This window comes from Cervus elaphus, chromosome 9 (assembly GCF_910594005.1).
Source record: "Cervus elaphus chromosome 9, mCerEla1.1, whole genome shotgun sequence".
NCBI lineage: Eukaryota > Metazoa > Chordata > Mammalia > Artiodactyla > Cervidae > Cervus > Cervus elaphus.
Window position 1 is genome coordinate 92360710 of NC_057823.1, and position 12147 is coordinate 92372856.

Genomic DNA, 12147 nt, shown 5'->3' on the forward strand with positions numbered 1-12147 from the left:
AGTTATCCAGTGTCTCATTGTGGATCCTAGGTTCATATTTGTCACCATTTGTAAAATATTCCCTCTTGACTTCCTTTAAGATCATTTTTATTACACTCTTTCTACCAGTATATCATTACCAAGTCCCTCCTTAAAGCATATGACATGGCCTTTTATTGTTTAAGTCTTGTCATCTTTTTTTTTTAAATTGGAGTATAGTTGCTTTAATTGTAGTATAGATGCTGAAGCTGAAACTCCAATACTTTGGCCACCTGATGCGAAGAGCCGACTCACTGGGAAAGACCCTGATGCTGGGAAAGCCAAGGCAATAGGAGAAGTGGGCAGCAGAGGATGCTTACTGAGAGGATTAGATAGTATCGCCGACTCAGTGGGCATGGATTTGAGCAAACTCCAGAAGGAGCCTGGCATGCCGCAGTTCATGGGGTTGCAAAGAGTCAGAAACAACTAAGCTACCGAAGAACAACAAAAGCACAGTTGCTCTACGATGTCGTGTTAGCTTCTGCTGTATAGCAAAGTGAATTAGCTCTACATACACTAACAATGCATGCCCTCTTTTTTGGATTTCCTTCCTGTTTAAGTCACCATAGATCATTGAGTAGACTTCCCTGTGCTATGCAGTATGTTCTCATTAAGTATCTGTTTTATACATAGTATCAATAGTGTATATATATCGATCCCAACCTCCCAGTTCTTCCCAACTACTTTACCCCTTTGGTATCCATACCTTTGTTCTCTATGTCTGTGTCTCTCTTTCTGTTTTGCAAATAAGATCATCCATACCATTTCTCTAGATTCCACATGTATGTGTTAACATGTGACATTTGTTTTTCTCTTTCTGACTTACTTCACTCTGTATGACGGTGTCTAGGTCCATCCATGTCTCTGCAAATAACCCAGTTTCATTCCCCTTTAATGGCTGAATTACATTCCATTGCTTGTATGTACCACATTTTCTTTATCCATTCCTCTCTTGATGGACATCGAGGTTGCTTCCACGTCTTGGCTATTGTCAATAGCGCTGCAGTGAACAGTGGGGTACCTGTGTCTTTCTGACATATGGTTTTCTCTGGGTATATGGCCGTAGTGGGATTGTTGGGCCATGCAGTAGCTCTATGTTTAGCTTTTTAAGGAAACTCCATACTATTCTCCATAGTGGCTGCCCCAATTTACATTCCCATCAGCAGGGTAAGAAGGTTCCCTTTTCTTAACACCCTGTCCAACATTTGTTGTTTGTGGAATTTTTTTGATGATGGCTATGCTGACTGGTGTGAAGCCATAGCTCGTTGCAGTTTTGATTTCCATTTCTCTAATACTTAGTGATATTGAGCATCTTTTCATGTGTTTGATGACCATCTGTATGACTTTTTTGGATAAATGTCTAGATAGGTCTTCTGCCCATATTTTTGATTGGGCTTTTTCTTTCTTTTATATTGAGCTGTATGAACTGTTTTGTATATTTTGGAGATCAATCCCTTGTCAGTTGCTTAATTTGCAAATATCTTCTCCCATTCCAAGGGTTATTTTTCATCTTGTTTATGGTTTCCTTTGCTGTGCAAAAGCTTTTAAGTTTAATCAGGTCCCATTTCTTTGCTTTTGTTTTTATTTTCATTACTCTAGGAGGTGGGTCAAAAAAGATCTTGCTGTGATTTATGTCAAAGAGCTTTCTGCCTATGTTTTCCTCTAAGACCTCTATAGTGCCTGGCCATACATTTAGGTCTTTAATTGATTTTGAGTTATTTTTGTGTCTGGTGTTGGGGAGTGTTCTAATTTCATTGTTTTACATGTAGCTGTCCAGTTTTCCCAGCACCACTTATTGAAGAGACTGTCTTTTCTCCATTGTATGGTGTTGCCTCTTTTGTGATAGATTATGTGACCATAGGTGTATGGGTTTATCTCTGTGCTTTCTATCCCATTACATTGACCTGTATTTCTGCTTTTGTGCCAGTACCATAGGGTCTCAATTACTGTAGCTTTGCAGTACAGTCTGAAGTCAGGGAACACGATTCCTCCGACTCTGTTTTTCTTTCTCAAGATTGCTTTGGCTATTTGCGGTCTTTTGTTTCCATACAAATTGTAAACAATTTTTCTTTTAATTCTGTAAAAAATGCCATTGGTGATCTTGTCATCTTTCTCTTTCTTTCCCCCTCGATCTTTTACATTTAGCTTCTCACAAAGTCCATTACCTCAGTCTCGTTCTGGACTCCTTTTCCCTCTCCTCTTCTCCAATATCCAATCAGTTGCCAAGATGAACAATTCTTTTCCCTAAATAGCCTTTATAGCCACCCACAGTCACCAGCCTACACCCCCACCCACACGCCACCTTGCCAAGGACACTCCATGACCACCTCCTTAGCTTCCTTCTTTCAGTCCTGCTCACCTCCCATCTACAGTCCACACTCAGAGCAATCTTCCCAAACTCCAAACCTGATCATGAAGCATATCCCTGGCTTAAATCTCTCCAAAGCCTCCCCACCTCTCACACAATAAAGTTCAAACTCCTTTAAATTACACTGAAGTCTCATGGCTTCTTTTCTCTCCTTCACAACCTCATCCTTTAAATTCCGGTCACATGAACTTTATTTAAACTTCTTTCAAAGTCCTATGTCCTTTTAATTTATGGCCTTTTCATATTTCATTCCTTCTACCTGGACTATTTCTCCTCTTGCCTAACTCACATTCATACTTTGAGACCCAGCTTATATGTCACTTTCTTTAGGAAACTAATAGCTGTGTCTATGACCCAGATCCTAACCTCACTGACCTGAAGGGTTATTATTTCTTCCTAGCCTGATTTCCTAAGTTCAACTTTCCTTCATCAAAAAACCCCCAAATCTCACCTTAGTTTTATGTTGATGACTACATATTAGGAGCCTGTAATGATTTCTAATTTCTATCACAAAAGTAGGAACAAATTTTTATTCACAGAGGTCAAAAACTCTCATTTTCAATTGAGAGATTTCCCTTTATACATTTCCAAATTTGTCTGACTCAAGCAGGAAAAAAAAAAAGTATTACTCCTTGCATAACTGAAATCCACTCACTTCTGGATTTTCAAGGATGTCACATGTGCCTCTTGGGTCTTCTCCCACCCTCAAAGACTCACCTTGTTCTGATGGTTTCTAAGACTTCTCCCCAAACTGTCCCATACAAGCTTTTAGATCAAGCCATGCTGATCATTTCAGCACTGACAGTAACATAAAGTGTGGCCGATTATATTTACTTTAATTTGTGGAGGTTTCTTCTGTCACTGAAATTCCTTAAAAGAAGGGATCTTGCCTTTAATATACTTTATAATACAAAATATATACTATTTAGGCAATCAGCAATAACAATAAGGTTTAAAATAATATTCTACTTCACTTGTTTTGCTGAAATCTTATTTAGAATTAGATGATAATATGGTATATAGATGCGTGACTGAGAATATTGTTGTTTTCATGTGATTTGGGACTTTTTGACTATTGGAAATGCCAGACTTGTTTTGTAAGAAATATTTATGCAACCATGAAGTGGAAAACATGATAGTAATCAATTAACATAAGAATGGATAACAAGGAACACTAAGACTTATGATAAATGATGTATGAAAGAACGCTAAATTAGACTTGTTGTCTGACATAATTAGAAGACAATTGTGATGTTTCTTCATGTCAATATCTTATCTCTGACAAGGATAAGACACCTATATTAGTTGATATTATCTTCGCCAAAAAGAATTTAGCTAAGCAAAAGGAATTAGGTAATGCTCTCAATAGATTTAAGGAAAATAATGAACACATTACATTTTAATGTCTTATAAACTGCCAAATTATTAATGATCTGGAGAGACTATTTGCACTTTCTCATTTAGAAGTTGTTCCGACTTTAATTAAATATCTTCATGCAACAGTGAAGCACTCTTTCTAGTTCTCTGCTTTGTGTGTATGGATTAATGGGAGGGATATCCGGAGAGTTCAGATGTGCCCTTTCACAGAAGTGACTACAATGACTCCAAATGGAAACAAGTATGGTGATGGGGTGAGGCCTTGGGAGGTGGGGTTAGTGCTGTAGAATGTGGAGAAAAAGTAAAGAGGACACAGTATTGACTCCTTCCCTAGCAAGATACTTTCTGAAGTTGCTCACAAAAAGTGCTCTGAAATATAAGTCAACAAAGTTCAGGATGTCTTTTCTTCTTCCAGTCACTGTTGACCACATTTAAATGCCTGAAGTTGTTCATGTTATGGAACCAGATATCCTTTATCACTTACAATATTTTCCTAAAGCATATATCAGCCATTTCATAAAATGTAGCACTCAGACTTTTGGAAGATTTTAAATAATATTTTTAAGTATATTTCCTTTCTGATTTTTCCAGAAACGAAGTTCTCTTGGATTGCACTCTCCTCCTATTCATTGACGTATTGAAATATTAAAACTTGCTTCTTGCAAGTGTAAATCATAGATGTTTTTAAAGGAAGACACAGTAATTTGATTAAGCTACATTGCTAAAATTAATTTGAAACTAGCAAAAATTCTAAAACATTTTTGCTATAGCAATTATGGGGAATTGTATGTATCTCTTGACAAGTTTTCAAACTGAACAGAAATATCTGTCTTGTTAGAGAATTTTTTTTTAAATGTCCTAGCTAAGTTTTCCTTAATTATTTCTCCCCTTCTGTCAGCTGTGTTATTGCCCTACTGGTTTAAAGGTTAAACAAAGTACTAGATCTGTCAAAGTGAGTGAAACCAACTGGTGAGGAGCTATCAAAAGGTAATCAGGACTAATAGGTACATAATGGCTATCAGGGTCCTGTTTGCACTCAGATACATCACCACAGACAGAAGGCAGCTTTCACTGACGCCCTTGTTAAAGAAAACGAGCAATCCAGACATTCTGCGGTTCAAACTGAGTGAGCAGACAGATCTCACTTCCTTTCCCCACCCCCAGGATCAAAAGCTGATAAAAAACTCTGAAAGTAATAGAATGAGATTTGCATTTGTGTGGTGAAACTATTTTTTCAGATTAGAAATTGCAAACTGTGCCCTTAACTTGGGCTAATTTTAAAATTAAAAGAATTCCTGCAAAAGATACAGGCTTAGTTCAAAGGTACCTGATCATCTAGGATCTCTCCTAGGTACTTTTAACACAATATTTTATACCAATTTCTGATTTAAGCAAACTAAACCAGATAAAGGGAGAAAATATGAAAGCATAGATAAATAAATCTTATAAGGTACGTGGAGTCCAAAATTATTCTTCTTACATTTTAAAAAATACAGTTTCATAAATCACTGCTTTTCTTAACCAACTAAAAAAATGTAAGCTCCAAGTCTTATTAGCTGTTTCCTAGAACAACTTCAACATTATAACTGCTGGCTGTGTGTGATTTTAGTGCTTCATCATTTTGACAATTATCTATTGTGGCTTAAGTGCCTACAAAGCTTAGTATAAACAATAATGCAGGGCATTAAAGCATTTATTTACTATGTGGTGAAACTAATTCTTAGTAGGTCTTGCCAGAGCTGACAGGAAACAAAATCTAAGATACATGCAAGAAACAATGAGCTTCTTATAACAACAGTTGAATCTTTTGGAGGCAGGTGAGTAAGCTCTGAAAGAGTTTTCTTTTTTTGTTTTTCTGAAGATTTATTTTTAAGTATATGTATCCATGCATCCTAGAGTTTAGCATAATTCTCATGAATAATAATGACACCACATGTAACTTCATTTAAATTAAGTAAAAGTTCAAGGACTTCCCTGGCAATCCAGTGGTTAAGACGCCACCTTCCAATGCAGGGGGTGTGGGTTCTATCCCTGATCAGGGAACTAAGATCCCACATGCTGCACTGTGCAGCCAAAAATTAAAATATAAATTAATTAAGGTTTATACAGACTGTTTTAGAATTGAGATCTGCAGGACTAGGGAAATGGCAGCACAGCATAGGAAGCTTTCAGAGACAATATTTTGAGTTCTCCCGTTGGGTTGCCCGTGCCAGGAAATTTTGTTCAAATAAAATGATCTCAACAAAACAGAAGCCAAAACAAGTAATAAGAGGAGAAATACCTAACAGCACCAACTCTTTCCCATCACATCCCACCGCATTTTGGAGATTTCAGAGAAACAAATGCAAATTAAAGCTGTGGTAGCTTTAATGTGTCAACCCCCGTCCTGAGCCTCAGATCACTCTCCAAGTCAACATACTTCCAAGAGTCATGTTTTCATAGACATGAGTATCCATTGTTGTGTTATATTTTGTAATGGAATCAAAACCCTAAGGTTCCTTCTAACTGGTTAAGCAGAACGCTTTTGAATACATTTTGTTCTGTTGTGTTTCCAAGGAACTTCCACTTTCTTTGAAACCTGATTTAAATTAGCCTTTCCAAGCATTCTCACAAGAAGGTCAAGATCTTTATCTCAGAAAGTTTGGGGATTTTTCCCAGTAGAGTCACTGACAATTCTCCTTCATCAGATCAAAACCCCAAGTGACAGGTTCATTCTGTGCTTAACTTACACAATATAAATTTCTTAGATCTGATTAGAATTTACCACACACACACACACACAGAATCATAGGTCAGCATTACAGACAAATTTTTTTTAAAAGTCTCCTTGTAAAAATAGAAATCAACTTCAGATCTTCCTCAAAATACAGGAAAGTCTACAAGAAATAAGACCATTAATTATGGTTATCTTATTAATTTATATTTACCAAATATGGGGGTTTTTTTTCTCCTCTGTATCTGAGCATGTGTGGGACTACACAACTATGAAGGACAGCCCTAATATTTAAGAAAAATAAAAATTAATATACAAGGTGAAATAGAAAAGGGATCAAACATCTGTCTACTATACCAAAATATTTCATGCAAGAGGCTATTCTGGTATGCAAAATCCCCACTCACTTTATAGGGTTATAGCTGTGATCTTTTGAGAGCTAATGATGATACTCAAACGTAAGTTCCCTGTGGAATCTCACTTATTTCCACTTTGGTGTGAATTAGTTTATTAGTTGCATGGTTCTGAGGAAATGGAATTAAGACATGTATGCTAGGGAAAGGTCAAAGGAAAGATCTTCCCCAAGAACTGTGGACTTGTGTGGCCACCTCACCGAAGAGAGGGTGCAGTAGCTCGACACATGGAGTGCAAATTGACTGTAGATTGGAAAAGGAGTCTACGGTCAAATGAGGCAATGATTCACGGAAAACAAATCCATCCACCTCATATTATGTCCTGTCATTATGTAAAGTTTTTCTTTTCTCTTTCTCTCTGCATATGCCTCAATCTAGATATATACATATATGAGTCAGACAAGAAACCCATGAATATTTGTACTTTCACAATATTTTTATTTTCATGATTATTATTTGCAAATATTTTTCTTGATTATACCTGTGAAGTAATTTATATGCAAATAACAGTCACATTATATAGGACAACATGTCTATTTCTCTCCCAAAATAACATGCAAGTATATTCCTAGCTCTCTCGCCTTTTGGAAAGAAATCAGTTATTAATATATATATATGCCAGTACTTGTTGACATGAACTCAAGTTTTATAAAAGGTGGTGAGTTAGTCAAGGAATATATTCTGATTTAAAACATTTAAATGCAATTACAGATACTCAGGAAACACTATTGGCTGGTGATTTTTTTCTTAAATCATATCTCAGATACTCACTTATAAAAAATAAATTCTCTGTTAGGAAAAAAACACCTATTACACCATTCATGGATTTATTTTATTAATATGCTATTAATATTAATAAATGGTTAATGACAGCCTACCTTCAATAACATTTCTTTTTATTTCAAAATGTTTGAAATCACTTTGAAGCTTTAGTCGTCTCAACAATTCCTTACTATTTCCTGTAAAGGATTTCAACACATCAAAAACGCTGACTTCTGAAACACAGAGGTGTTAGGGAGACATCACATTAAATATGAAACAGTTTCCTTAGTGACAATTGCATTGAAAGCATGTGTATCACAATATTTTTCACTGAATCCCACCTACTTCCACCACTCTGCAGTGTTTCAAAAACCAGGAACATACTGACAATATAATTTTATTACCTACTCAGAGGTCACATTATATGTCATGAAACTCATTGAGAATAACTCATAGTCAATCTTCTTATTGCTGGGCATAAGTTCTGAGGCAGAGGGAGAAACAAAATAGGCATGTTCATTGCAAAAGCAGCCCAACATGTTTCGTAGATAAGTCTCTCCAGAATATTGGTCAGTTTATAACAGGTGTGCATGTGTGCGTGCTAAGTCACTTCAGTTGTCTGACTCTTTGCCCTATGGACTGTAGCCTGCCAGGCTCCTCTGTCCATGGGATTCTCCAGGCAAGAATACTGGAGTGGGTTGCCATGCCCTCCTCTAGGGGATCTTCCTGACTCAGGAATCAAACTGGCCTCTCCTGCGTTGGCAGGTGGGCTCTTTACCACTAGCACCACCTGGGAAGCCCTTATAACAGTTAAACAACATCAAAAGATCTGAGGCTTAAGTACAGACAGCCCAGAGCAAAAGAGCTCAAGTTATAAATGGAATCCCTTCTATATATCAAACATAAAAAAGCAGAGGGTGAGGGAGAGCTTTTATGGAACCAAAAAAAAAAAAGGTGAAAAGGGTTTTATTTGTTTATTTTGAAATGGCCCTTTCCCTGTCCTCTGTCTAAAATGTTCTCATTGGCACTACCTCTGGATTGACTTGGGAAAGTCTGCTGTTGTCATTGGGGGAAAAAAATTTGCCACCTGTAAGCCATTAGGCCTGGGATGAAAATCAAGCCTGGAAACTGCCAATGGTTCTATGTTTAATTTTAAATGAGAAGAGAACAAGTCAGAGGCAGAGAGTGACTCAGTGAGTCCAAGACTCAAAAAAGAACATTTGGGACCCCATGCATTTAATCAGTACCACAGTGTGGCTTGAGCTGACACCTGCAGAATCTGTTGCCTTGTCATTTGTTCTCCTGTAAAATAAATGGAACTTCTGGAAGTAAAGCTACAGGGATTGGAACTATAAAACTATAGCAATATTAATATTTAATCAACAAAAGCATAATTATATCATTACTTTGCAAGATGAGATTATTCCTATATTTAGAAAAATATCTCAATTTGCCATCTCTGATCATTCAGGTTAAAACTCAAAACCAAAGTTTCTACAGTTTTTTCAGCCTATTGGAACAGTAGGGAGAGGTAGAGTCTAGTGGTTGGATTTTAATAGTTTCTTGAATGCTGAGTTTCTATGTGTGATAATTGCCCTGTCATCAAGTATAATTGCTTATGACTTGAAAAACAGTAGAAAGACTATTGTATAAAATATTCATATAGAAATTAAAACAAGTCAGAGCAAAGAGCAATTTTACAGCTTCTCTTGTGTCAAGCACTTCAAAAATTGCATTTGCACTTTAATTCTACCTCAGTTGCACATAGAAATTATGAAATCGGCTTCCAGCCATCCTTATTATCTAGCATAGGGTCTCAGAGGTGTCCCAACAAAATGGATTTTAAAGTCTGCTAAGTGCATTGCAGGAAATTGATCCAAATTAAATGCCTCTATTACACACTGACCAATGTGTATCTCTATTAAATTTGTTAATGAAGATTTTAGAAATACTTTGAAATATTCTGGTATTTGGGGGCCTCATTTACAGAAAAATCTTTCCAAGATTTGTTCCATCTCCGTAATACAAACCACACTTAGAAAAACTAATGTCCTCATTTTAAGTAAAACATCTGACATTTAGCAAAATATCACCATTCAGTAAAATATCCAACATTCAGCAGGGTCTTCAGTAGAGTTGATAGCTACAAGAAATATGTTTTTCCTCTTATTACTCAAATAGCTTTCCAAGGAAACACTCTAGTCTTCATCTCTCCCTATCTCCAGAACTTTTCTCCATCAATTACTCTTATTTGTTGATTTCTTCTTCATATCCACTGATTCATTCCCCATCAACTATAAATAAAAACCAGTTTCTTTCCTCAATAGAAAATCACTGAAAACGGGTATTTAAATCAATATTTGTACACAAAGTTTATAGAAGCTCTATTCACAATAGCTAAAGGGAGAAACAATCCACATGTCCATCAACTGATAAAACAGATAAACAAAATGCTGTACATCCATATAATGGAATACTATTCAGCCCTAAAAAGGAACAAAGAGCTGATACACGCTACATGAGATAAACCTCAAAAACATTATGTTAAGTGAAAAGTCAGACAGATAGTGTATGACTCTATTTATACGTATTATCCAGAAGAGATAAGTCCATAAGGACAAAAAGAAAAGTGGTGTCAGGCCCAAGGAAAGTAGGGAGCAGGGAAAATGGGAACAATCATTGAAAGTGAAAGTGTTAGTCACTCAGTCATGTCCAGCCCTGTGACCCCACGGACTGTAGCCCGCCAGGCTCCTCTGCCCATGGGGTTTTCCAAGCAAGAATACTGGAGTGGTTTGCTATTTCCTACTCGACCCAGGGATCGAAGCTAATTACTACTTTTGTCCTACTTACCAAATACCTAGGAACACCTATTGCGTCTTTAGTGCCCTAGACTCCAAGTCTCTTCAAAGTGGGAACTATGTCTGTCTTGTTCACTCATTTATGACTCAGTATCTAGCATAGTTTGTAGAAAGTAGGTACTTAATATTTATTGAATTACAATTTATTAGAAATTTCTTTTTTCACTTTCCTGCAGCATCTGACATTTTTGAGAACTCTCTCCCTGACTTTCATGCCATCACCAATCTGGACTCTGCCTCCCCTGACACTGGGTAATTTTTCCTTTCCCTGCACCTCAAACTTTGCCTTGACGTCCCAGGAATCCATCCTCCCTGTGGTCTGGTCTCATTTTTTTTTTTAACTCTACATGCTCACCCCAAGCAATTTTTTCCACCTTCCCACTTTCACCTAATATTGATTCAATCTTGATTTTTTTCACTTACCACCTTAATCAATATTACTCATCTTTCAGATCCCAGGTCAGTGGTAGCTTCCTTGGGAAAGCCATCTCTGAGACCCTTCTCATTGGCCTTGAAAGAAAAGGTTAGCTATCCTTTTCTTGTTTGGTTTTTTATTTATGTCACTGTATATGCATCCCTTTATGGACTTACCACATTGAAAGGCATTTTATTCTTTAGTGTCTTTCTCTCCACCTAAGCTTCATAAATGAGAATGAGGATTATATCTTGCTTGTTACTCTACCTCCAGTGCCTAACATATATTGAAAAACTGGTTAACAAATGATTCTCATCTCCCTAGATTATGACAAAAAACCCTTGAAATTTGTCCTTTTTCACCCAGTTTTCACCCCTCCCAACCTAACATCCTCAATGCCACCAGAGTTATCTTTCTGAACAGATCACATTATGGAACAGCTTAAAAATCTTCAGTTCCTCCTCATCACCTACACAGTCAAGAATAGCCACATTCACGTAACATACAAGATGCTCCAAGACCAGATTCCTAATTATCTTTCTAGCTGTATCTTCCATCACTTTCCATCAACATACTTTACTGTCCATCCTAGACCAGACTCGTCTTTGCTTACAAAACCTACAAAGTTCTTTTCTGCCTCGACATCTGAACATGTTCTTACAAAATTTTTACTCATCTTTCAAGACCCAACACAAAGACCCTAATCTCTTTGAGGCATTCCCCTGCCTTTTCAAAAAGAACTCCTTCCCTCTCTATTCACTCATAGAATACCATCACAATATATTCTAATTATCACTTCGTGGTGATCACATTATAATTATTTCTTTCTAAGGCTTTCTCGCCACCCTCTAAAACCCAGCCCATTTTGTACAAGCCTTCTTGGCTTCTATTGCAGTGCTGGATATAGACTAGATGCTCAATGAATGTTTGATGAATGAATGAGTGTATGTGTGTATACATACATGTATTTATTTACATATATACATATATATATAATACATTGAATATGAAAGTCAATTTGATTATATTTTATTTAAAATATATTTGTAATTTAATACATCTGTGAATTTCTTAGTAAATGTTACACATTCTGAAATAGTTATTAAAGGATTCACACTATGGACAGATGGTAAAGAATAACTGAGAATCCTGAAGGATACATATGCGCTCACACATCTTCCTTCATTCTCTCTGCCTCGCTTATGCCTTCCTGGCCCCACCAA